Source organism: Camellia sinensis, chromosome 8 (assembly GCF_055761805.1).
Source record: "Camellia sinensis isolate YWXY chromosome 8, ASM5576180v1, whole genome shotgun sequence".
Taxonomy (NCBI): domain Eukaryota; kingdom Viridiplantae; phylum Streptophyta; class Magnoliopsida; order Ericales; family Theaceae; genus Camellia; species Camellia sinensis.
In genome coordinates, this window is record NC_138968.1 from 76,608,195 (window position 1) to 76,631,784 (window position 23,590).

Genomic DNA, 23,590 nt, shown 5'->3' on the forward strand with positions numbered 1-23,590 from the left:
AAATATAAAATTGGTGGTCAACCTCAAACAACCCAGTCTGCTGCACTATTTTAGAGTATTTAATCCACATAAGCTTAGTTTGAGAGCCCAAGACGAAGTGCACGATAAGCCCTAAAGAATGAGAAGAGGGGGTATTTCTATAGAAGGTAGGTGAGTAAACACCTGTCTTGCACTCATTGCAAAACAGTTCCAAGGCCCAATGTCAAGAACACTAAATGTTTATCTTCACATGCTACTAATGATATTCCACATCAACCAAGCACTCATTGCAAAACATTTTTTGGTCTATTATTTATAAATTATGATTGTTCAATTTAATATAATTATCTTCATAAATATAAAAAATCACCTGCCAATTGAAAAAAAAAAAGAAAAAAACCACCATCAAAGTTGCTACCCTATATGGAAAAATGCACACACTAGTGTAAAAGGAGAGATTGTGAAATGATCAACTTCTCATGATTGAAAATTTTGTAAAATAATCAACTGGTACATGACAACTGAATGAATAAAAAGTGTTGGAGCTAATTCAGATCTTTGATATCCATAAGACACTAAGTAAAAATTAGGAATTTTAGAACTTGCTAACAATTTCTTGCTATTTTAAGGCAATTAGGTACGTTTATCATCGACTAGAGAAACAATTTCTTCACACGACTGCAAATTTGGTACAACTGAGTTATGGCTGATGGGGAGGCCCCTACCAGAGTGTAATGCTGTTCGAGATAAGTCTGCCAAATGAAAATGGAGTCAGATTTTGTACTAGATTTGTACTAGACAGTTCATCCTCAGAGAGTATATCTTGGTTTGATGACTAAGAAAATGATACATGAATATTTACCCCCCTTTCTTTTTACCTCCTACGTATGAACCATATGTATAAATATAGGACCTATCATATCTATAAAATAATAAGATCCACTATTATTTTTCAACGGATCATGCTAATGACAACTTCTAGTCTGTCTTTAAGGGGAGGTAATACCAAAATAGTTAGAATACTAAGCACTTTTTACATATTTTGATACATATTTAGCACGTATATCAATACTAATACTAATCATTGGGTGATCATTAGCATACATTTTTTTAAATATGGTGTGTGCATGGTGTTTGTTGTGCCGATCTGCATAATAGGCAAAAAAATAAAAAAATTATCCAGTGATAAATCAAATCTAGGTCGAGATAACATGTGTAGCATATTATAGGAAATATTAGTGTGTAATAAGCAAGGAAGCTTGGAACTTCCATGCATCTTCTGGTGACTTTAAGTATTATGATTTTTTGATAGTATCTTCTGTTGGTAATGGTATTGGGGTCTGTAGGGGCCTGGGAGGGTTAGGTTTTGTGTGGGAAAGAGGCTCAGAGGAAGGGTAGGGAAGTGGACATAGAGATGACAGTTTGAATGGGGGAAACACTAAAAAAAAAGTCTAACCTATCAACTAGATTGCCTTTGGAGTCTTAGATCCCAGCACTGGGACAACCCTAAATGATGCTCTCTCTCTCTCTCTCTCTCTGTGTAATATTTTTTAATATGAGATAACTTTTTTGTGCCAAACAACCTACTATTGTGGAAATCATTACCCCATTTGATTTTGTTTTTCGAGCACTTGATGAGCACCCATTTGAATTCAGCAGCTAAATTTGAAAATTACATCATCACAGCAAAAATAGCTTCGAACAGTAGGCCAAACAGAACAACTTCAAAGCAGAACAGAAACAACTTCAGCAACACAAAACAACCAAACAGTCCATGTTCAACTAAATTTAATATGGTCAGCTGTATAACTATGGGCCAACACAATGAAAATAAATTAATTACTAGTTCTTTCATTTCAGCAAATAGTCATAGACATGCTCATACTCACTTATGCACGTGTCATGTTCTCGCATGTATAATAAATTGCTGCCGCAGCGGCACTCATAACTAACCCAGGTATTCTTGCATTTGCACTGCGGGCATTGGCAGGCTGACCTTTCTTTGCATTCGTCAATATCTGGAAGACAGAATGGTCAATAGAAAGAGACTGAAATCTACAGGGTATCAGCCTACAAACCTACTAAATGTTTAAAGACAGTATGCTTGAAAAGAGTCATCGCCTAATTTGATATAGCCATAGCAAAATAATGGGCCCAACAAGCCTTGTAAATCCCAGTCATCTTTGTAATGTTCCACGACATTAATCAGTAAAACCAAGAAGTGGAAATACATTACCTTCACAAGTGTGCACTCCATCACCCTCGAATCCTGGTGGACACTTGCAGCCTTTTGTATGGTTATCCTAAAAGTTCGTCAAGAACCGCTCAATAGTCAGTGGGCAGTTAAAAAGAACTGAGAAAGTGTCATAATAATCAACTCTAACAGATGAGTTGAGTTTGAACCACTTACAATGCAAGCAGAATAGGTCCTGCCTTCCTGGGTCTTCTTCCAACTGCCTCCATTATTTAATTCACACCTTAAAGCACCTGAAGCTGTTAAACCAAATATGCCAAAATATGATGTAAATATAAATTTCTGAATACTGTGTGTATAAGTTCAACAGCTTGTTCAAAGTGTAAGATGCCCGCTTGATCAGAGTTAACATCATCTTTCTAAGCTAATGGCACTTTGTGTGCGGCTGCAGGATATTAGTTAAACATGTCTATTGGAAGAGACCATTAGGTTGTGTTAGGATCATGGAATGGGTAAGAATTTGGAAAGGGAAAGGAAAAGGAAAAGGCAGGGGAAATGGAGAACAAATTTAGCTTATATTTCCATTCACATTTCCTTCACCTTCTTCCTTTCCCTTTCCAAATCCCTATTCAAATCCATAATCCAAACACAGCCTTAAGGTTCCAATACAATAAAGGAAGATGAGCACCTAGTTACAATATTTCAAAGTAAGACTATGAATTACGCTGGAGACGGTATCTTATCTATTTGATACTTATTTTAGATATAAAAATAGAAAAACTACGCATTTAAAGAATTCGACCAAGTCCTTGTATCTTATGATTTCAATATCCTATGGGTACACCCCTGCAGCCAGCATACTATTTACTGGCTGTTAGTGTAAGTTGAGATTTCAATTCAATCAAAAAAGGAAAAAAAAAAAAAAAAAAAAGGTTGCCACAAAAATTTAAGAGTTACATTGTTATTAATGACATCAGAACCACAATGAATCAAACTGATGTTACGAGATCTGTTTGTAACAGCACAATCACAAAAATCAGCAACTTAACAATCAAATCTATTTTGCTAGAAATTTTCAGCCAAATATTCTCTTGTTTCATCAAAAGTGAGAAGACATGAAAATCAAAATTCCTTAATGGAGTATCCTGTGAGATATCAGGCATGGTGATAATTTTTTTATGCTGATGGCACTGAAAAAAAAAAGGGTGAAACTAAAAAGGGGGCACTTTTACTTGATTTAACTAAAAAAAGGGGGAAACTACTGCCACAACTTTTTAAGAAATGATTTTCCTAGCTAGATTTGTTGGTCTCTTGTCTCTTGAGCAATATACCAAACGGAGCAAAACTTACACTCATAATTTGAATAAACACATACCTTCACAATGAGTATAACCATCACCAACAAAGTTTAAACCTTGCACAATAGGACATTCACACACTCTTCCGCGAAAAGTATCCTACAAGAAGTCTCTTAAAATCAAAGAAAAAAACTAGAAGAGATCCAACCATATTCAACTCTAAAATAAAGGCTGATGGACTTCCATTAATTTATTTTGCAGAAAATTTTAATGAGTTTCGATCATATGTAAGTCAACATTTTAAAAATAGAATGCATTACATAACCACGTGTGAGAAGCTTAAGCATGCATGTGGAACACTGTAAAATACCTAGTATGCAAAATTACCCAAAGGTAAAAGAAGCCAAGACTGCAAAAACTGCCCAATTAATAGATTCAATGCAATTAGATAATGAGGCAGAAAAAAAATTAATGTGTAGTCTAGATTTTTTTTCTGTGTTTTGGTATATAACTAGTCAATAGTCTTTCTTCACCAAGAGTGATCGATGGGGCGGCCCCTACCGCCTTGCAACCAAGTTTCTATTTTGTCTTGGGTACTTGATGTTCTTGCTATTTTAAGGCAATTAGGTACGTTTATCATCGACTAGAGAAACAATTTCTTCACACATGACTGCAAATTTGGTACAACTGAGTTATGGTTGATGGGGAGGCCCCTACCAGAGTGTAATGCTGTTCGAGCTAAGTCTGCCAAATGAAAATGGAGTCAGATTTTGTACTAGACAGTTCATCCTCAGAGAGTATGTCTTGGTTTGATGACTAAGAAAATGATACATGAATATTTACCCCCCTTTCTTTTTACCTCCTACGTACGAACCATATGTATAAATATAGGACCTATCATATCTATAAAATAATAAGATCCACTATTATTTTTCAACGGATCATGCTAATGACAACTTATGGTCTGTCTTTAAGGGGAGGTAATACCAAAATAGTTAGAATACTATGCACTTTTTACATATTTTGATACATATTTAGCACGTATATCAATACTAATACTAATCATTGGGTGATCATTAGCATATATTTTTTTAAATATGGTGTGTACATGGTGTTTGTTGTGCCGATCTGCATAATAGGCAAAAAAAAAAAAATTATCCAGTGATAAATCAAATCTAGGTCGAGGTAACATGTGTAGCATATTATAGGAAATATTAGTGTGTAATAAGCAAGGAAGCTTGGAACTTCCATGCATCTTCTGGTGACTTCAAGTATTATGATTGCTGTAAGTCGAGATATGGACAAATAACAACACATCAACTGAGATCAGCCAGTGTAACTTGGAAAAGCTGCAGTTAATTGCTGTAAGTCAAAAGGTCGTTTGGATCATAATCAAAGATAAATGCATTAACACATGGCATTTCACCACTTTAAGAAATGTGAAAAAGATGATCATTATGATGATTTGATGATGATGATGATGATGACGACAAAAATGAAAGGAGAAAGGAGGGAACAGGATGCTAAACAAACATGGGTTATGGCTGTGAGAAAGGAAGACAACAGAAGAGAGGACTTCAATTAGAGTTGACTGTATAATTTGTTTTATGACCATTATACCAATTAGTGTGAATTCAATTAATATAGAGCTAACTAGGAGGAGAGAGCAAATTGAATGGAGGCAGTAAGAAGCTGTCAGTTATGCTGTTTAACCCAGAGCCTCCCATCAAACCATCAATAAAATCGTTTGGCCTCCAACTCAATCAACCTTGTTGCTAGATCTTATATATTTCAATTCTCCAGTCTGAAACTAGGGAAAGTGGGGCCGGTTTAAGTTGGGAAAACCACCTGTAATATTGCTCATACTCTGAACCTAGTCTAAAGCCCTTCAATAAATGGATCAACGCGGCCAAAACCCATACGGGAAAGGCTACCATGTGCACCCCAGAAAGGGTGCATATGGTATGCGCCTGATGTAAAAAGTGCAACTTTTATCATAAAATGTATAACTTTTATCACAAAAAGTATAACTTTTTTCTTCACAAAAATTGTAACTTTTTGCTTCTCGCAAAAAGTAGAACTTAAATCACAAATTGCTGATGAGTTGTAACTTTTTGTAACTTTTTGTAAATCATAAATCACAAAAATTGTAACTTTTTGCTTCTCGCAAAAAGAAGAAGCCCATAAGCAGCAATTGCTGCAACCAACTTTTCCTGATATTTCCCAACTGACTTATCAATGCATCGATTCAGAACACAACATCCATGCTGATGAGTTGCAATATCAACACAGAACTTTGCAGCAGCATCAAATATAAACTGCCAAAGATTAAAAAACAGAGAAGACAAAGCAGGTAATGAGAATCAAATTAAAGGAATAATTACGTAATCACAGTACAGACTAAAATTAAACCATTTAGGAATGAAGACATATCTGGTCGAAGGCTTTCCACAGGCTCACGCAAATTACAGTTTAAAGGTTAGAGCATGTGAAAGAAACCATGTTGTTAACACAAATTACCTAGAATGAAATATTCTGTTTTGCTGGATTACTATCAAACTTATATGTTCTCAATTAATATTCCAACTCAGACATAGTAATCCAGTTTATACCACACAACTTTGGCACTGGGGGGCAATTCAATAATAAAAATTAAAAAATTAAAAAAGACAGCAGTCCTTACCTGAGAAATCTTGAGAGTAACAGAAAAAATGGTTGTATGAGTAGAGACGGCAACAGAATGAGTCAATTGTTTCATGCTCCAGACCTTGGGATATGTTTGAGCCTTACATAACCAGGTGCAAGTTTATTTTATCCTCATTTATTTGCCTGATATTAATTATATATGTTTGTCTCCATATTAGGTACAGAACAATACTTATTTCATTATCTCATCCAATCCCACCCCATGCCAATGCATCATTTTGGGGAAATATTTAAACCTAAATTGGTATTGGATTGGAACAGAAGGGGAAAACCAGCGGGTTTGGCCTGTATTGTTCCAAATCTCTACATTGCCATTACTGAATATAACTAACTATATGCTACAGACGAGATGCAATATCTAAGAGTTCATGCTTCGGTCAAGCATCATTATCCATTCAAGCATCAGATTGCAAATACATTCAAGTTCTTCTCTGATTTTCTTTAATTTTCTTCAAATAGTGAGCAAAATGAAGAAAATAATTAGCCCCAAATCGAAGGAGACATAGAGAGGAAGACAGAGACACACACCCACACACACAGAGAGAAAGAGAGAGAGGGTGAAATAAAGGACATACCTACCCGAGACAAAGCGATGGTAGTGCTAACCCTTACGGTGTGCTCGTCTAACCCTTGCGGTGATGCTCCAGTAACAGAGAGGAGGGCAGCGTGAGGCGTGAGAGAGAAGAGACACAGAGGCGTGAGGCGTGAGAGAGAGAAAGGGGGAGGTGATCACCATGTAGATCCAAGAGAGACTCCGAATGATTGATTCAATGTGCCTAGGGTTCGAATCGAACGCAAAGACGAGAGAGAGAGAGTGGTTCGGTGTTGTTTGTTCGCTTGTCTCGCACCTATTTCAAAGAGAGATGAAAGAGGAGAAAATGAGAAAGTGTGACCAAAATACCCGCCCCACGTTTCAAAATTCCCTCCCAAATTTTTGGCGACTAAAATATCAGATTAGTCGCAGAAAATGTACCCTTTGCCGACAAATTTTTTTAGTTGTCAAATCTCAATCAACGGCGACTAAAATATTAGTCGCTAAAAGTGATAATTTGGCGACTAATTTTTTTTGGTTGCTGAAAATAAGTTTTTGGCGACCAAAATTTTGGTCGCCAAAAAAAATGTGACCTTTCGCGACCAAATTTATAGTTGGTCGGCAAAAGCATACCACTTTCTGCGACCAACTTATTTTTTGGTCGCCAAAATATATTCTTTTGCGACCAATAATATTTGGTCGCCAAAAATAATGATCATTCGCGACTAATTAATATTTGGTCGCCAAATGCCATTTTTTTGCGACCAAAATTTTTTTGGTCGGCAAAAGTGGTCGCCAAATGTGTAAATCCTTGTAGTGAGAGCTACCATCCATGGTTTTCTTATACTCTTGCCGACTCACACCATTCCAACAATGCATGAATTAATCACCTTCCCTGGGAACACTCAATGAACCAAAATCTGATTAAACAAAAGTTTGCATTTTTTGAGCCACAGGACACCAATTCTGCATCTTCCTTAATTAACAGTAATGTGCTTATGCAGAATCAGGGTAATTCAAAGTAAGGATTTTATCACGGGTTGTTATCTGAACAAAGAAAGCAACCTTGCATGGTGGTTCAGACCTCCAAATTCTTTTCCAAGGAATAGATACACAGCCACCAAGCAAAGCATTGATAAAAGGACTCAATTTTCAATTTTTCTTGATCTAGACCTATTCCACCTTATGTCATCCCCCTTTTCTTTCCTGGTAGATTATACAATAAAATAGAGCCTTAAGTAGTAGTAGTAATAATAATAATAATAATAATAATAATAATAATAATAATAATAATAATAATAATAATAATAATAATAAAATAAATAAATAAATAAAAGACAACCTATACAATAAAGTGAAAAGAACCTCCAACCCCTCAAACTTCCAATCATACCTGTTGTGCCCACCAAAAAGACACATCCAAAAATACCCTGCTCCACTATAACCACAAATAATGTACCACTGCTGCATTCCTATTCTTAGCAATCCCAAAAAGGGACCAAAATCTCCCCTCCTTCCGCAACCAAGCCATCACACTTAAGATTTTGGCCTTAATTCAAGTTTTTTTGGGTCCACCTCCTATTCAACTAAGCTAGCCTCAGTCACCGCTAGCTTATAATAAAGCAATCCTAACACTCTAAAACAGGTATTCTAAAAACTTAAAAAATTAAAACTGACTCAGAATAAAGAAACTAAAATGACTAGAAAACAATAAATTTTATACTATTTTAGGCTAGATAACAATAATCCTTATCAAAATCTAAATTTAAAATAACAAAAAATAAAATAAAATATAAAATTTTCCAAAATGGTGTCGTACGCCAGCTGGTGAGCTTTTTGGATTCATCTATTCTGACCTCTATGGTTGAACGGAAAACAAAGTAGTTCCAAGCTCAATGGCTCAATTGGTGTGATTGCACAATCAGTTGGCAAACCTGCACTGTTCGCCTAGAATTGGAAAGGGAATGATCCTTGCACCCGATGGTTGGGGCTCACTTGTGCCACTCCGGAATAGGAAGAGACTGAAGCAAACCTGCTGGTTTCTGATGCTCTGCTTTTACCTGTTGGCATTGTAAGCATTTAGAGTTGAAGTCGGCAATCTCTCTTTTCCTGTTGGGCCACCAATACACTAACTTCAAATCTTGGTACATTTTGGTGTTCCCTGGGTGCATTGAAAACACTAACTTGTGGGTTTCCTCTAAAATTTTCTTTTTCAAATCCGCATCATTTGGAACACACAATCTCCCTTGAAATTTTAATACGAAATTTTCAATTATGAACCCCGATTTAGCCTTGGGGTCAAGTTCATCACAAATCTTCTTTAAAAACTCATCATTCATTTACTTTCGTTTAATCTCCTCAATAATGGCAGGTTAGGCAAATATTGCGGCTATCAAGCTATCTTGTTCATAAGGAACCACTTCAATTTCAAGTTTTTCAAACTCCAGTAGCAGTTCTCTCTGATCTGTGAGTAAATAGGCAAGATTCTCCACATTCTTTTTACTAAGTGCATCTTCTACAGTATTGGCTTTGCCCAGATGATAGTGAATTTTCAAGTCATAGTCTTTGATTAGTTCAAGCCATCATCTTTGACGCATGTTCAACTCTTTCTGTGTGAAGAAGTATTTGAAGCTCTTATGATCTGTGTACACTTCACATTTGGTCCCATACAAATAATGACACCATATTTTTAATGGAAACACAATTGTAGCAAGTTCTAGGTCGTGTGTAGGGTAGTTCTTTTTGTGTAGTCTCAATTGTCGAGAGGCATATGCAATCACCCTGCCATTCTGCATTAAAACACAACCCAAGCCCTTATAAGATGCATCACTAAAGATCACAAAACCTTCAATACCTGAAGGAATAGTAAGGATTAAGGCTGTAGTCATTCTTGTCTTCAACTCTTGAAAGGATGTTTCTCTCTGATCTGTCCACTCAAATAGTTCCTCTTTTCGAGTCAACTGAGTCAATGGCACAGCAATTTTTGAAAAGTCTCTAACAAATCTTCGATAATACCCTTCCTATCCCATAAAACTATGAACGTCTGATACATTAGTCGGGGTAGGCCAATTAATAATTGCTTCAATTTTATGAGGATCCACAGATATACCATCTTTATTAATGATGTGCCCCAAAAATGCTATTTCATCAAGCCAAAATTCACACTTTTTGAATTTCCCATATAACTGTTTTTCTCTAAGTGTTTGAAGAGTTAGATTCAAATGCCGTTCATGCTCATCTTTATCTTTCGAATAAATCAAGATGTCATCAATGAATACAACAACAAAGTCGTCCAGGAAAGGTTTGAAAGTCCTATTCATTAAATCCATAAATGTTGCGGGCGCATTTTTAACTCCAAAAGGCATGACTAAAAACTCATAATGTCTATACCTGGTCCGGAAGGCAGTCTTTTCAATGTCCTCAGCCTTAACTTTCAGTTGATGATATCCCGATCTTAAGTCAAATTTTGAAAATATCTGTGCCCCCTGCAACTGATCAAACAGGTCATTAATACGCGGCAAAGGATATTTATTTTTCACCATTACCTTGTTGAGCTCTTAGTAATCAATGCACAATCGAAGAGTGCCATCTTTCTTTTTCACAAAAAGTACTGGTGCACCCCATGGTGATGTACTCGGTCTGATAAACCCTTTATCAAGCAATTCCTGCAACTGAGTTTTCAATTCTTTCATTTCAGTGCTAGACATACGGTAGGGAGTTTTAGAAATTAGTTGAGTTCCCGGTATTACATCAATTGTAAATTCAATCTCTCTATCAATAAGTTGGCCGGGTAATTCATCTGGAAATGCATCAGGAAAATCTCTCACCACTGGTATATTGTCTAGAGTAATGTCTATAGTTGGTTCAGTTATCACACTACACAAATACCCTTAACAACCCCTATTTATTAGTTTTCGGGCTTTCATGGCAGATATGAGGTACTGTGGAGGAACTACCCCTTTCCCTTCAAAATAAAATTCATCTTGTCCTTGAGGTCGAAATATTACTCATTTCAAAGCACAATCAATAGTTGCATAGTATTTAGCTAACCAATCCATACCCAATATAGCATCAAAATGTCTCATGTCTAAAGGTATTAAATCAGCGTACAAAATAGCATTCCCGAGAAATAATTCACATGCAACAAATACTGTTGAACATAGCATGGATCCCCCCCGTAGGTGATGCAACACATAATACATAGCTCAATGCTTTCATAGGTCTATTCAAAGTTTCAGCAAAAACCACAGAAACAAACGAATGTGTAGATCCTGAATCAATTAAAGCATAAGCAGGTTTACCACAAATGGAGATTGTACCTGACACTACTGCCTCGGTATTTTGAGTGTCTCCCGGGATCAATGCAAAGACTATTCCTTGCCTCCATTCATTTCTTGTGGTAGACGGTGTTGTAGTTGGTTTTGTTATGGGAATTGATTCAATCAAGCTTGTGGCACCTCGGTTACCATCCTGACGTGACTATGTGCAATCTTTTGCCATGTGTCCTACTTTTCCACACCGGTAACAAGTCCCTATAGTGCGATAGCAAACACCCCGATGCTTCTTTCCACAAATGGTGCAAGTAGGTGTTGAGTTGCCACTTTGGGTTGACCCCGAATTACTAGAATCCCCAGGCTTCAACTTCTTATTTGTTGATGGTGTCCCTTTATTGAAATTATGTCTCCTGCCCTTCCATTCGAAGTTCTGGCTACAGTTGGCTACATTTCTCTCTGCTAATAGTGCCCTATCAAGTATATTCATATATGTCGGCAATTTGAGCACATCGATTTTATCCAGAATTGGGTCACGCAAACCTTCCTCAAACTGTCTAGCCTTCTTGTAGTCCGTATATACCATATGGGGTGTGAAGCGAGCTAATTCTGTAAACTGAGCCTCATATTCAGCAATTGATTTATTTCCTTGCTTGAGTTCCATGAATTCAGTTGCCTTTCTGTCCCGTACACATTGTGGAAAGTATTTCTCATAAAAGATTTCTAGGAAACGGGCCCAAGTAACGTCTCGATTCTCATCTCGAACCAACATCCACTAATGTCTTGCATCATCTTCTAATGTGAATGCAGCTAGTTGTATCTTCTGAGTTTCAGTACATGGGAACACTTCAAACAATTTTTCAATTCCTAAGACCCAAGCTTCAGTTTTCAACGGTTCAATTCCGCTATGAAACAATGGTGGCTTCATCTTTTTAAATTCTCTGGTCAAAGCAATAATACAACTCCCCGGCTGGCACCGTGGAGTTGGAGGTGGCACAGGTATTGGAGGTGGGGGTGGTGTTTGTTGTTGTTGTTGTTGCCACTGTTGTTGTTGTCTTATGGCTTCAGTCATATCTTTCATCATTCATTCTATTCTATCCAATCTTGAGGAGGTTGCCTCCTCGAGCTCATCACCCCTTGTCCTTACCATATTCTATATAAAACTTGTATTATAATAAACACAACAAATAAAATATGTCCACATGTACAAATTCAAAACATGTAATCATACAATTTATCTCACTCTAATATTTAATTACACATAAATGCAATCCTGAAGTCTCTTCCAGACTCTCTATAGCTCAATGGACAAGTGAGTGAGATATAACTCGTGCTCTAATACCACTCTGTCAGGATCCAAACCCGCCCCTATAGGTTTAGCGTCATGACCGGCCAGTAATCATAGATTACCTACAGCCTCCATACAAAAGAATCTCTTAATATAAAGTACGGGGCTTAGCGGAAGTTTAAAATGACATAGAAATTATCCATTGAGCTGTGCGTATATGTAAAGAACTAGTATAATAAGTAAAGTTTTGTCCTAAAAGTACATTCATCGCAGTCATACAAAAATTCATGTCTTACAAAATACAACCCCAACTATATATAAATACAAAATCACTGAAACACACAAAAAGAGGGTTCGACTAGCATGGCTCCACCTGAGCATGTTTAGTTCACTTGGAAGCTCCACAAAAGGCTGACTTGGGTAGACTCGGGGCTTTCCTAACTCTGTTGTTTGGCTTGCCCAGCTACATATATATGTAAATAAATAGTGAGTTAAAGCACAATGAGTAATAACAGAATAAAGAGATTACATAAATGAGGTTCAATAGCATTACATCATCAATTTTAACATCGAAAACCATTTCAAACAAGCATGTAGTACATTCGATAGAGTAACAATGTTGTTATAATAATAGGACCTCAAGGGTCAATCAATATATCATAACCAATGCGACCATTAAGGTCTAATAGCAAAGATTTCTATATTTCAATCATCCAATGGGCCACGGTATTGTTTCTCCCGGGCGAGGGTCAATGGGCCATGGTATTAATCTCCTCCAGGCAAGGGTCAATGGGCCATGGTATTAATCTCCCCCGGGCAAGGGTCAATGGATGCTGTAGACACCCCATTTTTTACCGTCCTCAAGACTTGGACGTCATCGTTTGAACACTCGATGATCACCCAAGTTTGTGTCCGTCTTGAGTTCTCGAAGGTTTCGGCTACGCGCCTTGCCTCAAGACCTCTCGACTTGTTTGTTTTGTGTTTGGTTTTGCACCAAAAATTTGTTGTTTTGCTTTTGAGGGTGGGTAATAGCTTGTTGGCCATCCCCACACCTCACCGGCCATGGCCTGAGGCCACCGGCCCTGTTTTCTTGCTACCGGCCAAAAGTGTTGGCCGGTCGGCAATGTTTTTGGTCGGCCAGCCATTGTTTTGATCAATCGGCCACTTTTCTTGGCCGAGACCTTTTCTTGAGGGAGCTTGACCCTTTTGAACCTTTGTTTTAGCTTCTTGAGGAAGCTTGAACCTTTTGAACCCTTGTTTTAGCTTCTTGAGGAAGCTTGAACCTTTTTTAGCTTCTCCAAGAAGTTTGACCCTTTTGCTCCAAGCTTCCAAGAGAAGCTTGAACCTTTCTTAGCTTCTTGAGGAAGTTTGACCCCTTTGCCCTAGCTTCCTCAAGAAGCTTTACCCTTTTTGCTTTAGCTTCTAAGAGAAGCTTGGCCCCTTTGCTCCAAGCTTCTAAGAGAAGCTTGGACCTTTGTTCCTCTATAAAAGAGGGCCTCTCCTTCCATTTCAAGGGTTGAAAAATCTGATATATAAAATATATATATCACTCTCTCTATATCTCCCTCTCTCTCTACATTTGTGTGGGTTAGAGTGTTCCAAAGTGAGTTTTTGTTCTTGTTCTTGCACTAGAACACCTAGGAGTACACTACGTTTTGGTTACTAAGGTGCTAAGGAGTTGTTTGAGGGGTTTTGAGCTGTTTTGATCCAAAGAGGCTGCTGGTTTTGTGTTCTTGGAAGTGGTCTTCAAGGGTAACTCCTTTTCCCTCTTTTATTTCCCATTTTTGTACACACTTTTAGCCTATCTTGCATGCTGATTTAAGCTTAGCTGACCTTCCCCAATCGTACCCAAGTTCCCGACCCAAGGCAACTTTGGTGATGACGGACATGTGGCCTTAGGCACGAGTCAGGATTTCCTAAATTCTCCAAAATAAAATATTTAGGTGGCTACTCTGTATTTGGCAAAACAGTCTATGTTTGGCACTTCTTTCTAAAAAATCTGTTTTCCAAAACGATTTGCCGGATTTGGACTCTTTGATGATTCATCAGTCTTGCATTGCACTCTGCGAGATTAGATAAAGGACCGTGACAATTTGAGTCCGAACAGTAGTGAGCCCCAATGAACAAAACGGGGGATTTCCTCCCAGGGCGTTCGGGAACGTCTACAGATGCCATGGTATTAATCTCCCCCAGGCAAGGGTCAATGGATGCCACGAATACATTTCGAAAATGAACTTCATTCATCATTATAAAATAACTTTTCGATAAACCATTCAATCAGTCACATATTGATTCCAAAGAAATAACAATTTCAAAAATAATATTACTTGAGCATATCTTTATAAAGTTACTACTTACAGTGGTTTGTGGTGTCACTAAGCCTTGGACGCCTACCTAGACAAAACACATAACAAAGGCACAATTGAAACACCACTTCAATTTAATTCAATTCTTCTCATGTGTTTCTAACTCATTATATGATTATGTGAGTCTAAATGGTGCCTAAGAATACTTGGAGTGGCACGAGGATGCAAATATGCACTTAAAAGAGTTGGTAAAATTTTGCTGAGAACAGGGTCTCCGCTCGAGCGGGGGTTCAAAAACAAAAGTGATCGCTTGAGCGTAGCTTCTGTCACTCGAGCGGTCTACAAAAGTACTGGTTACATGAAATTTCAAGTCAATGGTTGCTTGAGCGGAAGACAGAGAAAAACGGTCCTCGCTCGAGTGCCACTTTGGTCGCTCGAGCGGCTTGTAAAATTTTATAAAACTTCTAGGAGCTCGATTTTCATGCTCGAGTGAGGCTTTTCTCGCTCGAGCAGACAACACGAATTCTGGAATTTCCAAAACTGTGTTTGAGCTTCAAGGTTGATATCCAAAGCTTTAAAACTTGTTTTTTTGGTACAAAAGCTTGGAAAATCATCATATAACATGAAAATACTTCCATTTTGAAACCATTTGTTCGAAATCATGCTTCAATTGTCCAAGTTCAAGTTTAAATTTTCAAGTTGAAACCATGCATGTTATAGATTAAGCCTCCGTCATGTTAAAACACCACTAAATGATATGAAATGCATGAATTCATGGATGATCTTCAAGCTCATGCCTCCTAAGCTTCACGCATGCATGAATTTCAAGAAATCTTAGCTCAAAAATGAAAGATTAAGCATGCATGTGCACAATTCAACTCAAATTCATCATATCCATGGTAATCCATGCTCAATCTACCCAAATTCAAACAAATGATCCCCTAACTCCATGAACTTAGTTTCTATATGACTTGATTCCAAGAATTTGGCTTGAGTTTCATACCTAATGTGTGAATTCAAGTGTTAGACTAGCTCAAGTCACCAAAACTCTAGCAATTCAGTTCAATCTCCTCTTTCTCTCTCTAAATGTTCAACTCTCCTCCCTTCTCTCTCAATTCTTAGCCAAGTGTGTGTATATGTGAGCTCATAAGCTTATTTAGAGCTATTTATATGGTGTGATTAAGTTAACCTAATCACATATGATTAAGGTTAACTAGTTAGGCTTAATTCTAGTTAATTCAATCAGTTTATTCTAATTATTTTGATCCAAATCAATTTTCAATTAAAGTTACCATAAAATTCTAAATATTCTAATTAGCCTATTGGGCTAGTCAATTTCAGTTTCTGAAGTCATTTAAGCTCTCAATTTATGTATCTAAGTTGTCAATTTGAACAGATATTCCATGTAACGACAGATAATCACAAAATGAAGCATGTAATCGCATAAATAAACACACAATCATGCAATTAGACTTACTAAAATATCATTATACACTAGTTCGGAGGTCAGGGTCATCACAATCTCTCCCCCTTAGAAAGTTTGGTCCTCCAAACTTTGGTTACCTTATGATGGAAATAAATACGGATACCACTGCTGCATCTCTTCTTCTTTCTTCAAAGTAGCCTCCTTCTCATAATGTTCTTTCCATTCAACTTTCACCATAGGGATTATTTTATTCCTCAATTGTTTTACTTGCCGATCAATGATTTGCATGGGCCATTCTTCATACATCATATTCTTGTCTAGAGCAATTTGATGGTGATCAATCACATGGTTTGGCATACACTAAAAAATACAAAAAAGTGAAAAAGTTACTAAAAAACAAAAAAGTCATCACTATTCACCAAAAAATATATATATAAAAATCCCCTTTACACAAGCCAAGTACAAGCCGCTATACACAGGCCAGGTAAGTGATGGTCACACGGGTGGAATTTTTTTTTTGCACAGGATGGTGCTGTTCGGCCCATGGGGCCCATCACGGGTCCCATTTTGATAATCTGAACCGTTCAATGTGTAGAACTCATCGAGTAATATATGCCTGTAAAAAATTATGTTGATCGAATATCGCTAACTAAATGATCAAATCAGTTTTGTATAAAAAAAATGGATGGTGTTATAGTTAACGATTGACAAAAAACTAATCCTATCGTGACCCAAAATCGCCCCTAAAAGTTTGGTCCATGACTAGCCTATACTTAGGCCTCAAAACAGAATTCCAAAATAATATTTAACCAAATACGGGACCTTAAGCGGAAGCAAATATCAACATAGATAAAACGCCCATTGAGCTTGTGCATACATGAAAATTAGAGTAATGTAAGTCTTTAATTACGTTTCCATATTCACAATAATCACAGAATTATATAGATCTCACACACACTTATATAAGACTCTACAAATTACATAACTCCCAGTAATCAAAATTAAGGCCTCAACACGGAGGCATACCCCAGGCGGCTTGGCAGACATGTGGATCTCATACAATTCTAGTGTCAGTTCCCGATGGCTCACCTACATAAATATACACAAAAACGGTGTGAGCAAGGCTCAGTGAATAATAGCAATGTAAGGAGGTTTGTTAAACGAGTATACTCTTAGAAAATGTAAATATGCATATCAAACCATATACAGATCTTATTCATAATCATATTTTAAAACGGCCTCAGGCCCACATATGATACGAAACGGCCTTAGGACCAATATATGTACAAAATGGCCTTAGGCCCAACATATTATATAGAGCGGCCTTAGGCCCACATCTCGACAGTTGTCCACACATTGGAAGGTCAGTAGAACATCGACATGTACACTACCTCTCTTGGCCTCTGGCCATGAATCATAATCGATTCGAATCATATTAGGGTCGGTGAGACATCGGCATGTCCTCACCTCCTTCAGTCTTAGAGTTGTCAACACTCCGTGGCTTATAACTGAACGGCCTCGAGCCCATCACTAGTACAGTAGAACGACCTCCAGTCCTTAAGAATATCATTGCTCAATAACGCAAATAAGTTTTCCAGTTATTCATCATAAGGACACATAACTTACTTATGCATAACAGAACGCCATCGATAACTATTAGCAGTAAATGAAATAGAACATTACACTGCTATTACTCACAGTGATGGACCTCCAGTAGCAATGGAACGATGTCCTCGTCTCGACCTACAACACAATGCATATAGCATAATATGAGAATAAAACCAATCTCTTTCTTATTCTTTAATCAATTAGCCATATCGGTTCTAAACTCATTAGTCCTCAATAAGTTATAATCCATGTCTAGGAAAATAGGAGGAATCGAAAGGAAAATGGTTTAGAAGAAGAAATGGTACAAAACCGGTAGACAGAAAGTGAACAATCGTCACTAATTTGGGCATAACTATTTGTGTACTTAGAATTTGGGAGTTAGATTACCACCACTGGAAACTAGACTTCCGGGGCTTGAATTTAGGCTCAAAAATCATCTAAAACGGAGTCCGGATACAAAAGATATGCTTATTTGAAGTTGGCTGAACAGAGCTGTCCCACACGTGCGGCCTCGAGAAACTTGGCCGCATGTGCCGGAATTGGGCCGCACGTGTGGGACCATGTGCTTTTTTAGCAAAATCTGGAAATGGATTGCCGTACGTGCGGGAAGACCCGCCGCACGTGTGGCTCTGGGTCAGTTTTGCTGTCCGAAAATGTTGTTTGCTCTAACTCTTGCTCTTTCCATTTCTAAGCTTGGTTTCCAACTCAAATCACTCAAAAATATATAAAATTGTCCCACAACATGATAAACTATCATCATTCAAGTGTAATTTCATTTTAAACAAATCATCTTTGCCTCAAGTTCAAGATCAATGCTTTATCTTTCATAATCTTCAAGGTTCTCAAAACACAACCCACAAATACACTTGATTCTTGCATGATCTAATTCTTTGGACAATCTAAGGTTCATTTCATATGGTATTCATAAGGTTGAGTTCCAATCATAACCAAAATCATAGAGCCCATGGTCTCACTTCTTAAATTGAGTTCAATTAAATGCATACATAAAACCCTCATCAAAATGGGTTCAAATCTTCCAATACCATAATGATTTTATGAAATTGATACATTAAACATAAGGATTCAAGGTAGACTTCCATACCTTTCTCCAATCTTTGTCTTTCTCTTAGCTCTCTTCAATTCCCCAAGCTTCCATGGATGATCTTCTTCATCTCTCTTTAATCTCTTCTATTTAGCTTCAAACCCTCATGAATGGTGAGCTCTCTCTTAGAGAAGCTTTGTCTCCCTTCTCTCTCTCTCTTACGATTCTCTTCTCCCGCCCTTAGATATTTTTAGACTCCACTTGATGAGTTCAACAACTCATGTGACACACACACACACACACACACACACACACACACACACATATATATATATATAAGGCTTCCACAAGTAGGGAGGGCCAAACACGCCCTTACGGATCGCATAAAATCAAATTTCAATTAAACTTTCTAGATAACTATAAAAATTATGCTGATCATGAATATGACCTCTATTCTGGTTTCTGAAGCTTCTAAGGCCTTCAATTTTCAGTGCAAAGTTAACCATCCAAACGTGCATTAACGAATCAGACGAATTAAATTTCCAATTAATTTTCCCAAGTAGCTCTAAAAATTCTCATTAACATATGCAAGTACTCAATTTTGATTTCTGAACCTATAAAGGTTGGCAATTTCAATTTTAAAGTCGTAACTCAACAGATAATGTTCAATTCAAAAGATATAATCACATTAAAGCACATTCACCCATAAGTAAATAAGAATAATTCCTTATACACATTTTGGGGTCGTTACAAATCCGATCAGATAGCTATCGATATCCAATTAATGTGATTTTTTACAAGCATATAGCACTCAACAAGTTCTACATATTGAACGGTTTCGATTAGCAAAACGGGACCCGTGGTGGGCTCCCACGGGCTGAACAGCACCGTCCAATTCAATGCCCGAAAAATAGGCAAGCTTCTCCCATACACTATTCTGTCCACCGTACTGCCTACTCTGCCCAAGCTTCTCCTATACACTAATTTATACAATTTTTTAATACAATTTTTTTCATAAAAAGTCAAAAAGTTATCCCAAACAACCATCTTTTTTTCCTCAACTTTTTAGCCTAAAAAGTCAAAAAGTGCACTTATTTACAACAACCCAAACAACCCGCAAAGTCTAACCTTTACTTCATATAATAGTATTTTATATATAGAAATATAATTGGTGTGTTTGGTTTTTGGTCTAGATTATTCAAATGTGGAATATCACTGTTTGGTGTTGAATATAGAAATTAGAGTATATGAAAAAAATTATTTTTAGTATTATGTATATACTCTGTGATTGTGTCAATCATTGATTTAGTATTGTTTCCTTATTTATATTATTTCCTAAATTGTATCATGAATCTAATATATATACATGGCCTCTATCTCATTCATGGGTAAGTCAAATAATTCTTTTCATTCTTTTTGGTATCACAGCTAGGTTAAGTACCTAGTAATTTTGCATCACCGGCGAGCGGTAGGCCTTACCTTGGCTGTCTGTCAGACCTCAACTCTTCACACTAGCTTGAGGGGGCGTATTGAATATAGAAATTAAGGCAAGTTACACTAATATTCCATGTACTTTACATCATGTGTCACTTTGGTCCTTGTATTTTCAATTTGCTCGATTTTGACCCTCAATTTTTAATTTTGTTTCATTTGAGTCCAATCAATAACCCCTGTTAAAAAATTTAACAGAAAATAGTCATGTGCACAACATGTGATCAACTTTGAGGGACAAAACAGATATTTCAATCCTAATCTTCCCTATTCCATTTCAGCAATATCCTTTGCTCTTTTCCCCATCCTCCATCGTTTATCATCAATCTCACTCCACCACCGTCATTGCTAAACAACACAACCACTACCATTCGCCACCAAACAACACTTTCTTCTATCCCAACCCCTGCACCACCTGTTTTGAATTACTGACAAGCCAAATCCATGAGTATGTGTTCCAAGCTTTGGATGAGTCAGGGAAGCCTCACTGTTTGGGTGGTGATTACATCGAAACCGACCTCTCTGGTGATCGATGGAAGCCTTGGCCTCCGATCAAATATTTGGGCAAAGGAACATACTATTGTTCTCTTCAAATCCACCCAGATTTTGCTGGAGATTACAATCTCACTATAATCTTACTCTTCAAACACTACGAGGGTCTGAAATTTTCTCCACAAAGATTCACAATTGACAAACAAGTTTGCACAATCCCACTCAAGTTCTTCAAATCAATGGCTGAATTGCAAGAAATTGGGATCTGTAACAAGTTTGATTTTTCGAGAAACGTATGGTCTGGTCGGTGGACTAGCCATGGGAAGAACGATAGTTGCTGGGTTGACAGCAAAGGTCGATTCAAATGCTTCGAACCGACATATCCATGTCAGGGTCCATGGTGTCATGGAAATTTGGGAGTTTTGGAGAGCAATGGTTGGACCTATTCGACCCATTGCTCGTTTTGATTGATTTCAGGGGAATCAGCTTGGGATTGTTTATAGGGTCAGTGGATCTTTTTCTGGGGAGACTCGAATCACTGCAATACCATTCAAAACATGCTTCAATTCATACTCAATGTGGAGGACATCAAACTGGTTCCGAGGAGATTTGATATAAACATTACGAACCCGAAACATGCAATCTCTGTAAAGGATTGACTTTATCTTCAAGTCCATGAACCTTGGTTTCATCAACAGATTAATCGCTCCACCGAAAAGCCTCTGTTTTGGTATCTAATGAGATCGATTCATGGGTTGATTGTTGAGTAATTTCACCATTTGATGAACCCATATTGGTGTTTTCATCAATAGACCCTTGAATTTCCCATTGTTGTACCTGATTCGAAGCCACGCCATCGTCTTTGTCTTGAAGGTTGACCTGATCTAAGTTGGAAGCAAACTTGAAAGTGGAAATTACACTCTCTTAATTTCAAAAAAACACTAATCTTAATCTCTCTCTCTCTCTCTCTCTCTCTCTCTGTGTGTGAAGGTTGTGAAAGAGAAATTAAGTGGGTTTTTGGTGCGATGGAGGTGGATGGTGTTGATATTGGGATTGGCTATGGATGATTTTAGTGGTAGAAGAAGGCAACGGTGGTAGATGATTTTGTTGCAGAGAGTCCAAGAGAGAGAAGAAGGTGAAACAAGGAAAGGGTAGTGAAATGTCCATATTGCCCTTAAAAAAGGGTCATATGCGTCTCACGTGTTTGTTTTCCATCAACAATTTTAACCGGTGTTAACAATTGGACTAAAATGAAACAAAATTAAAAATTGAGGGTCAAAATCGAGCAAATTGAAAACACAAGGAGCAAAGTGACACAAGAGGTAAAGTACAGGGACTATTAGTGTAATTTGCTATTGAAATTAGAGTACATAAAATCTTTTTATTTTTAGTATTATGTATATAATCTGTGATTGTGTCAATCACTGAATTAGTGTTGTTTCCTAATTTATATCGTTTCCTAAATTGCATCATGAATCTATTATATATACATGACATTTACCTTATTCTTGAATAAGCCAAATAATTCTTTTCATTCTTTTTTTGAATGTAGGTGATGGTTGGAAACAACCATAATAAGGGTAAAATTAACATTTTAATACTAAAATATTGACAACATCATTAATCATCATTTTTAATGATATCAAAATTACAAGATAAATTATAATTTCGTCATTACTCAGCAAAAGTCTGTATAATTATAATTTATCCTACTTAAAATTATGATTTCATATCTAAAAGTTACGACATGAGTATTTCATCATCTTTTTTTTTTACTCTTTATCTTTGTTTGTCCTCTTTATCTTTGTTTGAAATTGCAATGTATCCTTCTCTTGCATGATAAGAAAATGTTTATGTATATAGTTCAAGTAATTGAAACTTTTTTTCCAGCTTCTAAGTAATTGAGACAAGATATTCTATTTTTGGATAAATTATACTTATCTTTTTTCAGGCTTGGGAAAAATATATCGAGTCCCACAAGTTTTATAAAATTTTACTGGCTTTTCTAAAATTTTCACATAATGCATCGCACCCGTCTTCTGTAATTGATTAATAATATAGATAAAACAAAAATATTGTCATCTCTTGATGTTAAAATTTATATATTATTTTGTTTATCATTACGTTTACTACCATTTTATTAATTTTAATCATTTTAATATTATTAAAAGAGAAATTAATATAATTATGTCAAATAAAAAATTAAATAATCACAGGGCCAATTTAGGATTTGTTTGGGAAGTGATTTTTGTAGTCACTTTTTTTTTTTTTTTTTGGGGGGGGGGGATGACATAAAAAAGGCCTTATTTAGTTTGATTTTCAAAAACTTATTTTAGAATTTTTTTTTCTAAAAAACTAAAAATTAATTTGGTGAAAGAAATAAAAAAATACTTATAATTTTTATATAGGTTTAACTTATGGGAGGCCAAAATAATCTTTAAAATTTTTAATTTGTTATTTTTTCAAAAAAAAAATTAATATTATTATTTTTTTTTTGGAAGCATAAACCAAACATGGCCAAAATATTTTAGACTGGCATTTTAGAACTTGCAAAAAAAACAAATGTGAGAATTTGTGACTATTTTGTTGGGTAAATTATACTCTGCCCCACATATGTTAGACTATTTTTTCATTTTAGGCTTTAAAATTTATATTTTCTTACTTTGACCCTTTATGCTTCAAATTTTTTCTAAGGTAATTGTAAAGCTATTATTAATGATTAAAATATTATTTTTTTAGTTGATTTTACTTAATAAAAATAAGTAAATTGTTTAAATTTAAAACATATTAAAACTTTAAAATTTAAATTGATAAAATTAAAAATTAAAATTTATGATTTATTTTGATATAAGGTTGAGACTTTAAAGGATTATATATATATATATATATAATTATATATAATTTCTGCTTTTCTTTTATTACGGTGGTTGTTTTTTAGTGGTTGATTGGCAGTTGTG

General features: G+C 36.3%; 1 long non-coding RNA gene across 1 annotated transcript; it reads right to left on the reverse strand.

The window, feature by feature from the left end:
- Positions 1 to 1,182: 1,182 nt before the first annotated feature.
- LOC145796601 (uncharacterized) lies at positions 1,183 to 3,648 on the reverse strand. Its single transcript, XR_014337082.1, has 4 exons — positions 3,549 to 3,648; positions 2,390 to 2,472; positions 2,216 to 2,282; positions 1,183 to 1,997 (listed from the first exon to the last, which is right to left on the reverse strand). It is a non-coding gene; the product is annotated as an uncharacterized LOC145796601 (long non-coding RNA).
- Between the last annotated feature and the right edge of the window lie 19,942 nt (positions 3,649 to 23,590).